General features: G+C 44.8%; 1 long non-coding RNA gene and 1 pseudogene across 1 annotated transcript; one reads left to right on the top strand and one right to left on the bottom strand.

The window, feature by feature from the left end:
• Positions 1-5,578: 5,578 nt before the first annotated feature.
• Positions 5,579-8,997, bottom strand: LOC140470019 (uncharacterized). The gene is made up of 3 exons (XR_011956315.1): positions 8,645-8,997; positions 8,056-8,189; positions 5,579-5,697 (listed from the first exon to the last, which is right to left on the bottom strand). It is a non-coding gene; the product is annotated as an uncharacterized lncRNA (long non-coding RNA).
• Positions 8,998-12,161: 3,164 nt separating this feature from the next.
• LOC140470051 (cyclic AMP-responsive element-binding protein 1 pseudogene) lies at positions 12,162-18,014 on the top strand (annotated as a pseudogene).
• The last annotated feature ends 238 nt before the right edge of the window (positions 18,015-18,252 follow it).

Consider the following 18,252-nt stretch of genomic DNA (forward strand, 5'->3'; position numbering starts at 1 on the left):
AAACATTAACTCTGCTTGTCTCTCTCTACATTACCTGCCAGTCTGTTTCAAATTTCCAGCAGCCACAGCATTTGTGTTCATTTTAGTAGCATCATCGTTAACTTTTCAGCACTCACCCAGTTTCTGCAACATCTTTTGATCCACTTTGTATTGCAAACATTGCAAATTATTCTCTAAAATGTAGTCAGTGATTCCGTTCTTGAAGTGGAAATGATTCATTTCTCCTTATCTCAGTCACTCAGGCTGCTCTCCATTTCTGAGACTGTGACCCATTGTTCTAAATTCCTATCAGCAGAGACAGCTGCCAACATCAATCCTGCCAATCTCTTTGGTCATAATATCCAGTTCAATGAAAACACCTCTTATCACATGCAGTACAGGATCTCTGAATCTCACCCACTTAGTCAACAATCTCCAGAACCAGGAATAAGCCGGTGCCCCTCTGTTACAAACACTCTGATGGCAATGTGTGCTTCCTTCAGTGAGGAAAACAAATTTGCAACCATCTGTGACCGTCTGTGTGCCTGAGGTTCCAATAAGTGCATTGATGGAAATCACATTGGAAAACCAAATCCCTTTCCAGGTGTTCAAATCACTTCATGCAGAATTTACAGACAAAGGAAATCTGTGTTATCGGGAGCATAATCTTATTAGTGATAGTCTGTTGCACACAGCAACATGATCTTCTCACAAATACAAGCCATTGTTCTATGTTGAAATTGAAATGTGAAGCCAAAAAGGTCATGTAAACAATCTGCTGCTTGTCACTTTAATAAATGAACTTGCTGATAAGATAATGCTCAAAGTGTTATAAAGTTGAAGGTGTGTACTGTATCTTTAAGAGGGAGAGAACACTCTTCTGAACTGAGAGCTTATAACTACCTGTGTACCGTATATGACTGGCCAACAATCCCAGAGTGTACTGGGAAAGCAAACAAATGTAACATTTCGCTGTGAAATATAGACCTGAGTTGGTTGCTGTTTTGACAATAATTCAAATTTAATCTACCAGTTTAAATTATACCCCAAGATTCCAAAACCCAATCGAATTTGTATTTATTGTTTTGCCAGCATCAAGCCAATGAGATGATCTGTTGGGGGCAAATAAAATGCAGACATTTTAAAAATTGGTCAGAGAGTAACTGCTGTCTGGGAGAGGTAACATCTTGCTCGCCAATAAATTAGGAAAGTCTCTCAATCAAAGGGTACCTTTTCATATGAAACATACTCAGAATAAAAGAAGACGACATCCAGGGAGATCCTCAGACAGACGAAGAAAGACACAAAAGACAAGAGCCGCTATGTACTTTTGAAATTAAGTTGATGTAATTTTAATAAGTGTCTTATTGAAATAACATATTGTTATATAGCTGGAGGCAGATAATAAACAGTGAAGAGAAAGAGGGAGCTTAGATTTATAATTAGTTGTTTAATATTCACTTTTCAAGTTAAAAATAATTTGATGCTATTTTCTTTAAATAGTGGAATTTGTGAGTTTTCTGTCACTCAGACTTTAACAGATTACGTGGTGAGGTGAACTTTTCTGGGTGTTTGGTTTAATTAACAGAGGGGTTCACCGTCATGTTGTAACAAAAGAAACACAACAAAGTACAGCATAGGAACGGGCCATTCAGCCCATAATGTTGTGCTGAATGTGACACCAAATTAAACTCATCCTTTCTGCCTATCTTTGTTCCACATCCTTGCATATCCACATGCTTACCCAAAAATCCCTTCAACACCCCTCTCATATCTGCCTCCTATACCATCCCTGGCAGCATGTTCCAGATTCCTACCACTCTCTGAGGAAAACATATTAACCCTCACATCTCCTTTGAGCTCTCCCTCTTTCACCTTAAATGCATGTTCCATAGTAAAGATATTTCAGCTCTGGGTAGAATATTTTGACCGTTAACCCTGTGCATCTCATGACGCTGCGCTGACTGTCCCTAATTAGGTCATTCTTTCCCAAATGCGCATAAATCCTATCCATAAGAATTCTGTCCAAAGCTTCCCAACCACTGAGATGAGACTCACTGGGCTATAATTTCCTGGATTGTCCCTATTTCCCTTCTTGAAGAGAGGAACACCAGTCCTCTACGACCTTTCCAGTGGCTAGCGAGGACTCAAAAATCTTGGCCAGGGCCCCAAAAATCTCCTGTCGTGCCTCTCTCAATAACCTGGGGTAGCTACCATCTGGCCCTCGGGATTAATCCACTTTAATGCTCTTCAAGAAATCCAACGCTTTTTTCTCGACCTCAAAATTGCCCGAGCACATTAGCCTGCTCCACACAAATCTCAGTATCCTCTATATCTTTTTCCTGGGTGAATGCCGATGCAAAGTAATTATTTAGGATCTCGCCCACTTCCAGTGACTTCAAGCACAAGTTCCTTCCTTTAGACTTGACTGGCCTGACCTTCTTCCTGGTTCTGTGGAAGCTGTGGGAAGGGTTCAGAGGAGATTTACTGGGATATGGCCTGGTATGAAAGGAAGGTCTTACAAGGAAAGGCTGAGGGAATGGAGGCTGTTTTAGTTGGAGAGAAGGTGGTCGAGAGGTGACTTAATTGAGATGTATAAGATAATCAGAGGGTTAGATCGGGTAGCTATTTTTTCCGCGAATGGTGAAGGCTAACATGAGAGGACATTGTTTAAATTGAGGGCGGATAGATTAAGGACAGATATTAGGGGTACTTTCTTCACTCAGAGTGCAGTAGGCACGTGGAACGCCTGCCTGCAACAGTAGTAGAATCGCCGACGCAAAGGGCATTTAAATGGGCATTGGACATCCATATGGGTAATATTGGAAGGGTTTAGGTTAGATAGGCATCAGATTATTTTCACAGGTCGGTCCCACACTGAGGGTCAAAAGGCCTGTACTGTGCTGTAACGATCCATGTTCATATCCTCTTGTGGGTAATTATCTCCAGAACGATTTGGGATTCACTTTAACCCTACTTGTGAAGGACATGGCTCCTCCTTGCTCTGCTCATTCCCTGTTTGTGTTCCTTTGAGCTTTTGTTTTAAACATTTCTCACATGCCATGCCAATTCTAGCTTCCCAAAATTTGCATAGGCTTGTTTTTTTCTCCCTTCTGACTAAATTCCCAGCCTCCCTCGTTATCCAAGGCGCCCTTACATTGCCAGCCTTGTTTCTCCTCCCTCCTGAAACATGCTGGTCATGAACTCCGATCAGAAAGCCTTTAACTAACTCCCACGTGCCCAATGTGGCATTGTCTGATGACAGCTGCTCCCAATTAACACTGCCTAGCTCCTGTCTAATACTGACATCATTTTCAATCCCATAATTTAGAAACATCCCTCAGGGTCCTGTCCGTATCCTTATTCGTAGCTACCTTAAAAAAAACTTAAGTTGTGATCACTGTTTCCAAAATGGTCTCCCTCTAAAAGGTCAGTCACCTGGCCAGGCTCATTCTGAAAAATGAAACCCTGAAGTGTTGAGCAGCCAGTTCTGTGCTTCTCCCAACCAAATTTCTGGAATGGCCACAATATCGGATCTGAGTTTATCTACCTTAGCTACGTTGCTCCTTGTGTTGAAATTAACACACTTCAGCCCATTCGTACTATGGTGTTCATTTCTCTGTATTCCCTTTCTGATTGACTCGTTTACATCTTCCTTCCTTCCTTCTTCATCCCCGCCACCCCCCCCCCCCCCCCAACGTGCTGCCCTGCTACTGTGGTTCTCATGCCCTTGCCATTCTAGTTTAAACCCTCACGTGTAGCAGGAGCGATCTTCCCTGTGAGGATATCGTTTCCCCTCTAGTTCAGGTCACCCCTGCTCCAGAAGAGGATCCAAGATCCTGAAACTCTCCCCCTCTACCAGCTCTTCAGCCATGCATTCATCTCTGCTATCTTTCAATTCCTTATCTCACAAGCACACGGGACTGGTGGTAACGCAGTGATTACTACCCTCAAGGTCCTGCTTTTCAGTCGTTCCCTACTTCCTGTGCTTACTGCTCAGGATCTCATCCCTCTTTCTACCCGTGTCGTTGGTAGCAATGTGCACCATGACCTCTGGTCTCCCATTCTCCCAATTCAGAATTTCATGCAAATGCTCAGAGATGTCCTTGACCCAGGCACCAGGGATACAACACCCCATCCTGGAGTCTCGGACGCAGCCACAGTACCACCTGTATATGCCCCCAACTAGCGGCTCTCCTATTTTCGCTCCCTTGGATTTTGCCCGACCTTGTTCTACAGCAGAGTCAGTTATAGAGTCATAGAATCCTACAGCACAGAGAGAGGCCCCAGGAGCCAGACTGATCCCTGGCAACCATAATGTCCATCCGTGGCAACCCCATTTCCCTGCCCATGCCCCATATCCTTCTAATCCTTTCCTACCCATGTATTTGTCCAAATGCCTTTTAGATGTTGTTAATGTACCTGCCTCAGCCACTTCCACTGACAGCTCATTCCGTATGAGAATTAGCATCTGTGTAAGAAAGTTGCTGCTAACGTTCCCTTTTATTCTTTCCCCTCTAACCTTAAACTGATGCCCTCTAGTCCTCAATTCTTCAACCCTGGGAAAAAGACTGAATGCATTCACCCTATCCATGCTTCTCATGATCATATACATTTCTATAAGATCTTCCTTATGTCTCCTATGCTCTGAAGAAAAATGTCCAAGCTTGTCCAACCTCTCCCGATAACTCAGGCCATTGAGTTGTGGTGTTATAGACCTGGCTACCGCTGTGCTACTCCCCTGAGAAGCTATCCCCAACAATACACCAGCTCTCTCTTCTTAAACATCCGCATCCAACCCCATCTTTATCCCCTGTATGATCCTCAGTGTGTCCTGCTGTTGCTCCGACACGACCACGCAGACACCCAGCTATCTGATGGAACCTGGATGTTTGGACTGGACAAGATCAGGGGTGTATTTAAACGCAATGAATGGAATTCTGAAATAACATTTGTACTGAATGTAATGTAGAGCAGTGTGAAATGGAGGTGGATGACTTACGTGACTTGCTGTAAGGACACAGACAGGAGAATCTGAGGTGATCATAAGGATGTGGAGGTAGAATGTGGGAGACAAGCTGGGACTGTATTGGAGTAGTCACGGTGAGAGGGAAAAAATGCTGGATGCAGGGTTTCAGCAGCTGATGGACTGACACTGAGGTGAGCCATCGGAAACTGAGCAAGTGACCACCATCTAATAGGACAGAGAAACTGATCCATCAGCCTGAAACTGACTGACCACGTGGCTGACAGTGACTCCAACACAAGGGAATGGAAACATTGCTCAGAGCCTGTTTCTGTAACATTCAACACAACCAGGAAATGGAAAGTGAATAATGAGCTGAAAACAAGGCCACTGCTCTGTTAGAGTCAAAATCATTCAACGTTCAGTCACTGAATATTCTAACCTGCCGAAAGGATACTCCCAGAATCACAGCAGAAGGAGAAAACAAGCTTGGCAGAGACAGAATGAAGCCACCGCCTGCATCACAACAGCTCAGACCAAAGAGGCTGAATTCTCATCCAACTGACAAGCAATACAGATACTGTCAGAGTTACAGATCGAGTTCAGAATTATTCAGGAAACAGACTTACCAGATACACTGGTCGGTGGGGTGTGCCAGAAATCCATGAAATAGCTTTGTGATGTGCCATTTTTTCGTTGAGAAATGATTCTTTGTTTTCGCTAAGAAGAGCGGATGTGTAGTTCACTGATCACTAGATTTACAGACAAAGGAAACCTGACCAAGGACTCACAGGTCAATTACACTGTTAGTGACAGTCCATTGCATACAACAACAGCCTGTTACACAGAGAACAGAACAGATTCTAGTTTAACAGAGACACTCTCACAATGAACATCTGCTGCTTTAATAAAAATGTTACCTGTTTGAAGAAAAGGAACATATCACCAATACAGAGAGACTTTTAAACTGCCCAATGTAACTGAGGAGATTTTAACCAATTCAGTGATCACTTTTTCTATGTACTTTGAAGCTATTTTGAGCAGGGTATGTATCAGGGGTCGGTGTGGACTTGCTGGACCAAGGGCCTGTTTCCACACTGGAGGGATTCTATTCAATACAATTGTCAACCTGTCCCACAGCAGGATGGGTAAGGTCCAAGGGGACTCTGTACCGGACAGGGGTTGTGTCCCAAGCAGGATGGGTAAGGACCGAGCGGACTCTGTACCGGGAAATGGTCATGTCCCACAGCAGGATGGGCAAGGTCTTGGACAAGTCTGGACCGGGGATGGGTAATGTACGAGGGAAATCTGTACCGGGGAGGCATTGTGTCCCACGTTAGGGTGGGTGAGGCCGGACGGGAATCTGTACAGGGGAGCGTGTCCCCCACAGCAGGATGGGTAAGGCCCGAGGGGAGTCTGTACTGGGGAGGGGTTGTGTCCCATGGCAGGATGGGTAAGACCAGAGGGGAGTTTGTACCAGGGAGGGGTTGTGTCCCTCAGCAGGATGGGTAAGGCCCAAGGGGAGTCTGTACTGGGGAGGGGTTGTGTCCCACAGCAGGATGGGTAAGACCAGAGGGGAGTCCAACCCGTAGAGGGGTTGTGTCTCACAACAGGATGGGTAAGGCTCGAGGGGAGTCTGTACCGGGGAGTGGCTGTATCCCGCAGCAGGATAGGTAAGACCCAAGGGGGGTCTGTACTGGGGAGGGGTTGTGTCCCATGGCAGGATAGTTAAGGCCTGAGGGGAGTCTGTACCGGGGAGGGATTGTGTCCCTCAGCAGGATGTGTAAGGCCCGAGGGGAGTCTGTACCGGGGAGGGATTAAGGATGAGTAAGACCCAAGGGGACTCTGTACACATGTGGTTGTGTCCCTCAGCAGGATGGGTAAGGGGTCTGTGTCCCTCAGCAGAATGGTTAAGGGGTCTGTGTCCCACAGCAGGATGGGTAAGGGGTCTGTGTCCCACAGCAGGATGGGTAAGGGGTCTGTGTCCCACAGCAGGATTGGTAAGGCCTGAGGTGAGTTGTACCGTGGAGGGGTTGTATCCCAAGCAGGATGGGTAAGGCCCGAGGGCAGATTGCACCAGGGAGGGGTTGTACCCCACAGCAGGATGGTTAAGGCCAGTCAAGAGTCTGTACTGGGGAGGGGTTGTGCCTCACAGCAGGAAGGGTGAGGCCCGAGGGTACTCTGTACCAGGGAGGGTATGCGACCCAAGCAGGACAGGTAAGGCTCAAGGGTAGACTGTACCGGGGAGGGGTTGTATCCCCCAGCCAGACGGTTAAGGCCCGAGAGGAGTCTGTACCTCAGACGGGATGTGACCCACAGCAGGATGGGCAAGGCCCGAAGGGAGTCTGTACCGGGGAGGGGTTCGGTCCCACAGCAGGATGGGTAAGGCTCGAGGGGAATCTGAACTGAGGAGGGGTGTCCCACAGAAGGGGGTAATGTCCGAGGGGAGTCTATGTTGGGGAAGGGTTGTGTCCCACAGCAGAATGGGTAAGGGCTGAGGAGTGACTGAGAGCAAAGATTTACTTAGAGAGCTGAGGGGCAACATTTTCCACAGAGGACGGTTCTGTGGCACATGGGAGAACCAAGAACAATTACAACATGGAAAAGACATTTGGGCAGGAACATGGAGGAGTGAAGGTTTGAAGGGCCATGGGCCAAACACGGAAATGCAACTCATTCAGTTCTGGAAACCTGGTAAGGTTTCAAATGTGTGAAGTGATTGGTGAGAGGGGAGGAAAGTACAGAGATAGGAACTGTTTTTGGCATTAGAATGATTGAAGACACTGATCCACAAGACAAGCCATAGATACAGTGTGGGAGAGGGAACACAGAATGGAACATTCCCAGACAGCATTCCCACCCGCTCGTGGAAAGCCTGCTTTCCCCTCTTTTGTACTGATGCTCACTAAGACAGCACAGGCTTGGATTGAAAACTGTGACACTCCCGATGTTGTCTTAGTACAACAAAACTTGAAGTAAAGGCGGTGACTGGACCTGGGGTGTGTCTGTATTGTGCTCCCCCTCCAGCACGGCAGCTATGTCATGTCCTGTTAGCTGATGTTTGGAGCCCTCTCATTGCTCTCTGTTCTGTGCACTGAGTGTGATCTTACCTCACTGCAGGATTTATTGAAGGCTCCAGATCTCACTGCCCTGTGTCTCTCTGGCTGACAAACCATCTTCAATGAGGGATGTATGAGACACCCAGCAGCTGGGATGTCTATTAGGTCAGGACCTTCCTGAGTACCTACAGACAGATAGACAGAATGGGAAATTAGACTGATGCAGTGAGGGCTACAAATGTCAAATGGCACTGACTCCCACAGAAATCTGGAACATCCCAGTCTCCATCGTCTATCTGGAGTGGAGAATTCTGTTTGCTCAGGATCTGGAGTAGCTGCAAGAGCGAGGGACATTGACAGATGCAGCAATTAGACCCACACAGTGAGGGATACCACATGGAGAGATACTAAGTGATATCACCAGAGTGCAAGATCAAACAATTGTGCAGGAAGAAAGGGTTTTGATTCATGTTGCACTGGGATGGGCAACCTGTGAGCAGGCAAAGTGATGGTCCAGTGGCATTAAGTGAGACAATTTATCCAGAAACTCAGCAAATGTTCACTGGACACAGGTACAAATCCCACCATTGCAAATCAGAAAATGAGAATTAAATGCTTCAAAGAAGATGTAATTAAAAACCTGTGAGTATTAAACAATTGTTGATGTTAAGAAAAATCCACCGTGTGCATTCATGTCTTTAGTGAAGTGATCTCAGGTGGGTCTATCCTCCGATTGTCCTGGACCCCGATAGCCCCGCCCTCCTGCTCATTGACCTTCTCAAGATGGCGGCTCTGAAGCCCGCGCTCCCTCTTCCCTCAAACAAATGGCGGCCTTGACCCTGGGCCGCTTTCCCGACAGAGACCATCATCTCCTTATCCGGGTCTGCAGGGTCTTTTTCGGATTTTTTTCACCTATATCCGCGTCTTGTGAATTCTCTCCGCTCCTTTCTCCCAGTGAATCTCCCACACGCCGCTCTCTGAAGCCGATCGTAACCGCACCCAGAGAAAGCTGTTCCATGACTCGCCGTGTCCTGGTTAATGTGACACTGCGCATGCCCTTCATAGAAACCAAACTGCGCGTGCGTCGGAGGTTGTCAGTGAGTTCATAGAGAATATTCATATCTGCACAGAATCACGGGGGAAATATTCGACATTAACAATTGCTCTGTCGAGTTACAGTCATTGAGATGGTTAATATGTAAATAGATTGTTCGGTCTAACTTTACCATACCGGCCAGGTATCTAAATTACCAATCGTTCTGGGAGTTTGCAAATAAGTTTGTTAGTCGAGTTGTGTAAATCGAATGGAAATATGTCCATTGTCAGATTTTCATCTTAATTATTTCTTTAAAAAAACACATTGGTTTATGAGAGGTGTTTAATGCTCTGCTATGCCGTGACAATGATCAATCCTGCAAAGCAGTTTGCCTTCTGACCAATCCTGAAGCGTTCACTCCCGAGAATGCATTGGCCCCGCTCCGTCAGGTAAGGGGTAGATGTAGGGGCATGGGTGGGATGCGCTTCGGCGGGGCGGTGTGGACTTGTTGGGCCGAAGGGCCTGTTTCCACACTGTAAGTAATCTAATCTAATCTAATCTCACTCACTCTGCTCGGTCCTCCAGTTCCGCCCCTTCCTTCCAAAAGCAGAGGTGATTCAGGTGCGACTCAGCAGTTAAGCAACAGAAACATTAAGGGACAAGGGAAGTTGGAGTCGATGCCTTGTGATGCAGGGAAAATATCCCGAATCTTGGACCGAGAGACCGGCGTTCAATTCACAGGTAGTGCAGGTGTGTGTAAAAACAACTTTGAACAGGTTCGTGAGGGAAAATAAGGGAAGTCAGGAACCGAGTAAAAACAATAGAAAACCCATACAATGTGGTGGTGTTCTCAATAGTCAGATGATTTTAGTCTTTACCAACTGTTTCAGAGTCCCAATACAGTCTGTACCACTCCTCCTTGTGCACATATACCACGATTGTGGGGTAAAGTGTTGTAGTGGGATATAAAGGTGCTTTTCTAGAACTCACTCGGTTTTGGAGTTTAAAATGGGTGAGAAAGAGTAGGGTTCTGTATGGAGTTACCTGTTCCCCTCCTGCTGCAGCATCTCATTACTGCCCTAACTCTACCTCGTACGTGTTTGGTAGAGATCACTGTCATTTCATAAACTCACAACACAAGATCCGTCACTCTGTTTAAGACAGCAGAAATCTCTTTTAACACTATAGTCATGACATACATGAACCTGTTGCAGTGCTTCAAACTCCATGACAGACTCGGTCTGGAACCTCCTCTATCCTTAAGACTTTATGCACTGCTTGCACTTATCCATTTCCCCTTTGCACGTTCCCTTTCCAACCCACCCCACCTGTATCATTCCACAGTTGGAGCTGTCAAGGGCAGAAGTCTGTGGAATAGCCTCCCTAACCTTCTCTATCTTCCTTTTAAGATGTATTTTAAAAACATTCTCTTTAATCAATGTTTTGATCATCCATGAAGCACCTTAGGAGATTTGCCATTGTGAAAGTTCCATACAATGCAAGTAGTTGTTGGTATTGCCATACATTAGGAGAAACAGGAATGATGCAGTCAAAATTCTAACAAGAAAGTCACCGATAGGTGCAATGTATAGGCCACCAAATAATTACATCACATTGGCATGGGCAATAAACAAATAAATAACTAATGCCTGTACAAATGGTACAGCTATTATCATAGGTGATTTTAATCTACATGTAGATTGGTCAAACCAGCTCAGTCAAGGTAGCCTTGAGGAGTTCACTAAGTGTATTCATGATAGTTTTATTGAACAGTATGAAATGGAACTGACAAGGGAGCAAGCTATCCAAGATCTGGCCCCTGTGCAATGAGGCAGGAATAATTAATGGATCCCCTGGGAAGAAGCGATCACCGTATGGTTGAATTAGAATACCGATGGAGAGTGTGAAGATAAAATCTAATAACTGAGTCCTGTGCTTGAACACCTGGAACTACAATTGAATGAGAGAGAATCTGGATAAAGTAGACTGTAAACAAAAAATTTATGGTGGGAAGTTGATGAGCAGTGGAAGATTTTCAAAGACATTTTACAAAGTGCTCAGCAAAGATATATTCCAGTGAAACGGAAGGACTGGATGAAAAGGTATACTCGGCAATGGGTATCTAAGGAAAGTGATCAAATTAGACCCGAAGAACATCAGACATAGGAGTGGAAGTAAGGCCATTTGGCCCATCAAGTCCACTCCGCCATTTAATCATGGCTGATGGGCATTTCAACTCCACTCACCCGCATTCTCCCCGTAGCCCTTAATTCCTTGTGACATCAAGAATATATCAATCTCTGCCTTGAAGACATTTAGCATCCCAGCATCCACTGCACTCCATGTCAATGAATTCCACAGGCCCACAACTCTCTGGCTGAAGAAATGTCTCCGCATTTCTGTTCTGAATTTACCCCCGCTAATTGTAAGGCTGTGCCCACCAGTCCTAATCTCCTCACCTAACGGAAACAATTTCCTAGCATCCACCCTTTCCAAAACATGTATTATCTTGAAAGTTTCTATTAGATCTCCCCTTAACCTTCTAAACTCCAATGAATATAATCCCAGGATCCTCAGCCTTTCCTCGTATGTTAGACCTCCCATTCCAGGGATCATCCATGTGAATCTCCGCTGGACATGCTCCAGTGCCAGTATGTCCTTCCTGAGGTATGGGGACCAAAACTGGACACAGTACGCCAAATGGCGCCTAACCAGAGCTTTGTAAAGTCTCAGTAGCGCATCGCTGCTTTTGTATTCCAACCCTCTTGAGATAAATGACAACATTGCATTCGCTTTCTTAATCACAGACTCAACCTGCATGTTTACCTTTAGAGAAGCCTCGACTAGCACTCCCAGATCCCTTTGTACTTTGGCTTTATGAATTTTCTCACCGTTTACAAGGTAGTCCATGCTTGTATTCTTTTTTCCAAAGTGCAAGACCTCGCATTTGCTCACATTGAATTTCATCAGCCATTTCCTGGACCACTCTCCCAAACTGTCTAGATCATTCTGCAGACTCCCCACTTCCTCAGTACTACCTGCCTGTCCACCTAACTTCGTATCATTGGCAAACTTCGCTAGAATGCCCCAAGTCCCTTCATCCGAATAATTATTATATAACATGACCACGCAGGTAACCATGCCTGGGATCCAATCAACGACATGTCCAGCAGTAACTTCAGTGCATTTGCTGAATGGGCAGACTGTTAAAGTGCAAGGAGTTATCGAAGCAGCTCAGTCCTCAGTCATACAGTCCCCTCAAGTTCAGACTGTTCAGATCTCTACTATATCTGAATGTGAGGACTCCCAGGAATCTGTGGATAGCATGACTGACTCTCAGAAACATAGAGAAATTCTATCGAGACGGCCTTCATTCAGGAAAATCCTGAATGAACTTTCTTCTGATCCCCCGGTATGCCAAGAAATTGATGAGGAAAAATCAGAAGAAGAGTCTGTCTCAACTGTTACTACAATGACGATGCAGACACCCATCTATCAGACTATCAGCAGTCAATACATTGCTATCACACAGCGGGGGAGTAATTCAGCTGGCCAACAATGGTTCAGATGGAGTGCAAGGACTGCAGACACTAACAATGACCAACGCAGCTACAGCCAAGGTTGGAGCAGCCATTGTACTGTATGCACAAGCCCTGATGGACAGCAAATCTTTGTTGAAAATGTGTTGCTGGAAAAGCGCAGCAGGTCAGGTAGCATCCAAGGAACAGGAGAATCGGCGTTTCGGGCATAAGCCCTTCTGTGCCAGGCAGCCAAGTGCTTGTACGAGGAGCTGCTGAAGATGTCCAAAACTATAAGATCCGTACAACTCCTAACTCCACTGCTGGCCAGGGAATGGTTATGGCATCTTCACCAGTCCTGCAAAGCCAGTCCCAGAATGCTGAAGAAACCACTCATAAATGTGAAATCTGCCTCATGAAAAACAGGGAAGCAGCTCGAGAGTGCCGTCGCAAGAAGAAAGAGTATGTGAAATGCTTGGAGAATCGGGTTGCTATTCTGGAAAATCAAATTGAAAGAGAAGGTGTACAAAGTGGCCAAAAACAGCGTGAAACTAGAACTGGGAAAACGTTAAAGGTCAACTGAAAGCCACAAAAGAGCTATAAAGAAAACTAATATAGAACATGAGAAAAATAAACTAGCACATACTATAAAGACAGAGAGCAAAAGTTTATATAAATATATATAATGAGAAAAGAGTGGCTAAATTAAATGTTGGTCCTTTGGAAAATGAGAAGAAGCATTTAGTTATGGGATATCACAGTGGAGGATGCTAATATCTTTCCAGTAACTAGCAAAGGGACAAAGGTCGGTGAGGATTTGGAAACTATCATTATTACGGAACAGCTAGTTTTAGACTGTTTGGAGGTAATTGAGCTAATGATAGAAAAGTCTTCTGACCCTGATGGAATGCCTCCCAGGGTACGAAAAGAGATGCCAGGAAAAATAGCAAATGCACTGGCAGTAATCTTCTAAAATTCACTGGACTCTGTGGCAGTCCCAGCAGATTGGAAAACAGCAAAAGTTACACCACTGTTTTAAAAAGGAGGTGGACAAAAAGTGGGGAATTATATACCAGTTAGTTTATTCTCTGTAGTGGGAAAGATGCTTGGGTCTATTATCAAGGAAGAAATAACAGAGAATTTCAATAGAAATTGTCCCATTGTACAGATGCAGTATGGGTTCATGAAGGGCAGGTCATGCTTGACCAATCTTTTGGAATTCTATGAAGACATTTCAAGCAAGGTGGACAACGGGGACCCAGTGGATGTGGTGTACCTGGATTTCCAAAAGACCATCAACAAGGTGCTGTGCAAGAAGCTGTTGCACAATATAAGGGTGCATGGCATTAGCGGTAGAGTATTAGCATGGATAGAAGATTGGTAAACTAATAGGAAGCAAACCGTTGGGGACAAATGAGTATTATTCTGGCTGACAATCATTGACAAGTCGTGTGCCTCAGGGATCAGTGTTGGGACTGCAATTATTTACAACTGATACAGATGATTTAGAGTTGGTACTACATGTAGGGTGTCAAAGTTTGCATGTGACACTAAGATGATTAGCAGGACAAAGTGAGCGGAGGACTGTGAAACTTTGCAGAGCAACGTAGATACATTGAGTGGGTAATGGTCTGTCAAATTAAGTAGTATGATTGTAAATATAAAATTTATACTCTTTTTTGTAGTAACATTTAAAAATAAAATAACTTGAATGTTTAAAAAGTTGCATCATTTGCTTTGCAGAGTGACCTGAGCATCCTTCTGCATGAAGGTTGGTCACCAGGTACAACAATCAGTTCAGAAAGCAAATGAAATTTTGTCCTTCGTTGCTGAAAGGAATGTGTTTAAAGGCAGAGGTTATGTTCCAGCTGTATTTGAGTGTTGGTGAGGCCACCCCTGGAGTACTGCATGTAGTTTTTGTCTTCTTACTTGAGAAAGGATGTACCGGCACTAGAAGTGGTGCAGAGGAGGTTAACTAGGTTGATTCCGGAGTTGAGGGGTTTAGTTTAAGAGAGACTGAGTAGATTGGGATTATATTCATCAGAATTCAGAAGAATGGAAAACATATAAAATAATGAATGGAATGGATAAAACAGAAGTAGAGAGATGTTTCGATTGGCAGGTAAAGCCAGGACAAGAGGGCATCACCTCAAAATTAGAGGCAGCAAATTTAAGACTGAATTGAGCTGGAACTTCTTGACCTCTATGGAATTCATTGCCCAGGGAAGTAGTTGATGCTAGTTCAGAAAACGTTTTTAAAGCTACGTTAGATTTTTAAAAACGTAATTAATTAATGAACACGGTGAGAACGTGGGTAAATGGTTCTGTGTCCACGAAATGATCAGCCATGATCTTATTGAATGGCAGAGCAGGCTCGAAGGGCAGGACGGCCTTCTACTGTTCCTACTTCTTACGTTATCTCTCCCTCATTCGTGACTTGGAGGTGTTGGATTGGGATGGACAAAAGTAAAATTCACAGAACACCAGGTTATTGGTCAACAATATTCTTTGGAAGCACTAGATTTGCTGGTTCTTCATCAGGTGGTTTTGAGATGGTGTTGTGTCATTTTTAACTCTTGTAATTCATGAACAGCAACAAAAGCCACGAAGCAATCCGCATGTTCCAGCCAACAATGGGCCCCGGGTGATTGATGTCAGAGGCGGACCAATGGAAAGGCAGAGACAGCGCTGGAGGACCTGCGAGGCAGTTGGTCCTCCGATCAATCAGGATGAATGAGGGGGCGGGACTAGACTATACCACGTGATCATCCTCGCAATCGGTTCGGGATGTGTGGACGGAGAGCCGTTGGTAAAGATAGAAATAAACAGCAGCAAGCGGGAGGGAAATAGTGTTGGTATGGGTTGAGAGGGTTCATAGTCATTTGGTGCACATCGGAAAATACAAATTTGAAACTTAGTCCCGTTTTTGCAGTAAACGGGACAATGCCTCATCTCGCGATTGACTCGAGTAAGCGCCACCATCTTTATTCGGGGCAACGATTAACTGGACTTGTGCAGCCGCCAGCTTTGTAGGGGGCAAAGTTCAGTGGGAGGCATGTGCAGCCTTCTCTGGTAGAGAGACAAAGGAAAGGATTTACACAGAGCATATTCACACACAGAGAAATGGATCTTTTTCTGGATTTGTTTTGTCATTCGTTGAAATGATTTGGATGTGAACAGAGGCGGTATAGTTAGTAAGTTTGCAGGTGACACCAAAATTGGAGGTATTGTGGACAGTGATAACGGGTATTTCAGAGTACAATGGGATATTGATCGGATGGAACAATGGGCTAGGAGTGGCAGATAGGGTTTAATTTAGATAAATGTGAGGTGCTGCATTTTAGAAAAGCAAATCAGAGCGGGACTCACACATTGAATTGTAAGGTCATGGAGAGTCTTGCTGAACAAAGAGACCTTGGAATGCAGGTTCATAGTTCCTTGAAAGTAGCGTCGCAGGTCGATAGGATAGCGAAAAAGGCATTTCGTATGCTTCCCATTATTGGTCAGAGCATTGAGTAAAGGAGCTGGACAGGACATTGGTTAGGTCACTTTTGGAATATTGTGTGCGGTTCTGGTCTCCCTCCTTTCAGAAGGAGGCACTGAAACTTGAAAGGTTTGAGAATTGATTTTCAAGGATGTTGCCAGCGTTGGAGGATTTGAGTTGCAGGGAGAGGCATGATAGGCTGGGGCCATTTTCGCTGCAGTGTTATAGGCTGAGGTGTGATGTTTTAGAGGCTTACAAAAATCGTGAGGGACATGGATACCGTAACTAGACAAGGGTTGGTGGAGCATAGAACTAGAGGATAGAGGTTTAGGGTGGGGGGTGGGGGGGAATTTAAAAGGAGCCTAAAGGGCAACTAAAATTGTAACATTTCAAAGGCATTTGAATAGGAAGTGTTCAGAGGGATGTTGGCCAAGTGCTGGCAAATGCGAATACGTTAGGTTAGAATACTTGGTTGGCACAGATGGGTTGGACTGAAGAGTCTGTTTCTGTGCTAGACATCTCTGACTTTGGGATCATAAAAGTGAACATTGCTCTGATTCATCTCTGGGCTCTTTGATGTCCACTTGTTTGTTAGCTTCCTTAGTCTCTCGTGTGTATTTTTGTTCTCTGTAGTATTTTACTATTACGTTCACAGACCTCTTTGTAAATGAATTGTCCACTGCTGCCCGACTCCTGACCATATGCTGCTCCATTATCAGGTTATTGTTTCCACAATATCTTAGACAGTCAAGAATTCTTTTTTCCAATAAGTGAGTGGATTTTCCTTCCATTTCTGACAGTCAAATTCTGCACCATTTTCATTCCCTATAATTCATATTGCTCTCCCTGAAACATCATGTGTATTTCACCTTCCACAGATACCAGTGATCAAGGCCAAAGCTCTCTTGCCTGTTGAGAAGGTGATGTTTGACTTATTTGTACTGCTGCAGTTTGTATGGTGAAGGTGCTCCCACAACGTGGTTGGGTAGGAGATATTACAGATTATTCACTCAGAGATAGTGAAGAGTAGAAGATATCTGTACAAATCAACACATTTTTAATTTCACAAAAATATTGAGAACTTTTGACATAAGACCACAGATGGAGAATATTATATCCGGTGACCAAAACCATTACCAAATAAGCAATTTTTCAGGAATGACCTCAAGGAAGAAAGCAGATCTTAGAGGGTAGGAATTCCAGACCATTTTGCCTTGGAATCTATAGAAACAGTCACACAGCTGAACCCAAAAATAAACACATCATTGAGAGTCTGAACTAAAATGAGTTGTTGAGATGTGAAAGGGTGTGTGGTGCAGGAAGATAGGAATGATTACAGCCAGGAATTAAGTCAAGGGTGTGAAAGTAAATTGCTGTTGCTTATAAATGGGAGCATTTTGATGGATCAGCAAGTACAAGTGAATACTTGGGCGGTAGAGTTCTCAATATTCTGAAGATTATAGGGAGGGTGATTGTGGGATGCTGGTCAGGAGTGGGTTTAGATAATGAAAGAGAGTTTCAGTAAATGAGCTGAGACTGTGGTGAGGTCAGGTGATATCAATGAAGTCGAAATAGTGGTCTTGGAGTGGGACTGTGCTGTTGCCCTCAGCTGTGGTATTCAGCTGTTTGTCAGTTTGTGAATCAAGTCTGTTACAAGCTCAGAAGCTGATTGGCCCTGGCAGAACCCAAACTGGGTGTCACTGAGCAGGTTATTGTGAGCATGTGCTTGACAGCACTATCGATGACAACTTCCAACACTTCACTGCTGAGGGAGTGTGGACTGATGGAGGGAAATTGGCTGGGTTGAATGTGTCCTGCGTTTTTGTGTTGAACAACACTACTGACATTTGGAAATGTTTCCCAGATGCCAGTGCTGGAGCACAACTTGTCTTGGTGGGCAGCAAGTTCTGGAGGAGAAAGTGAGGACTGCAGGTGCTGGAGATCAGAGCTGAAAATGTGTTGCTGGAAAAGAGCAGCAGGTCAGGAGGCATTCAGGAACTCATTCCTGAAGAAGGGCTCATGCCCAAAACATCGATTCTCCTCCTCCTTGGATGCTGCCTGACCTGCTGTGCTTTTCCAGCAACACATTTACAGCAAGTTCTGGAGCACAGCCATCAGTATTATTGCCACAATGCGGCAGGGCCCATAGCCTTTACACTACTTGTCAATTTCTTGATCTGATTTGAAATGAGTTTTCAACCAATTCAATT

This window comes from Chiloscyllium punctatum, chromosome 50 (genome assembly GCF_047496795.1).
Source record: "Chiloscyllium punctatum isolate Juve2018m chromosome 50, sChiPun1.3, whole genome shotgun sequence".
Lineage (NCBI taxonomy): Eukaryota > Metazoa > Chordata > Chondrichthyes > Orectolobiformes > Hemiscylliidae > Chiloscyllium > Chiloscyllium punctatum.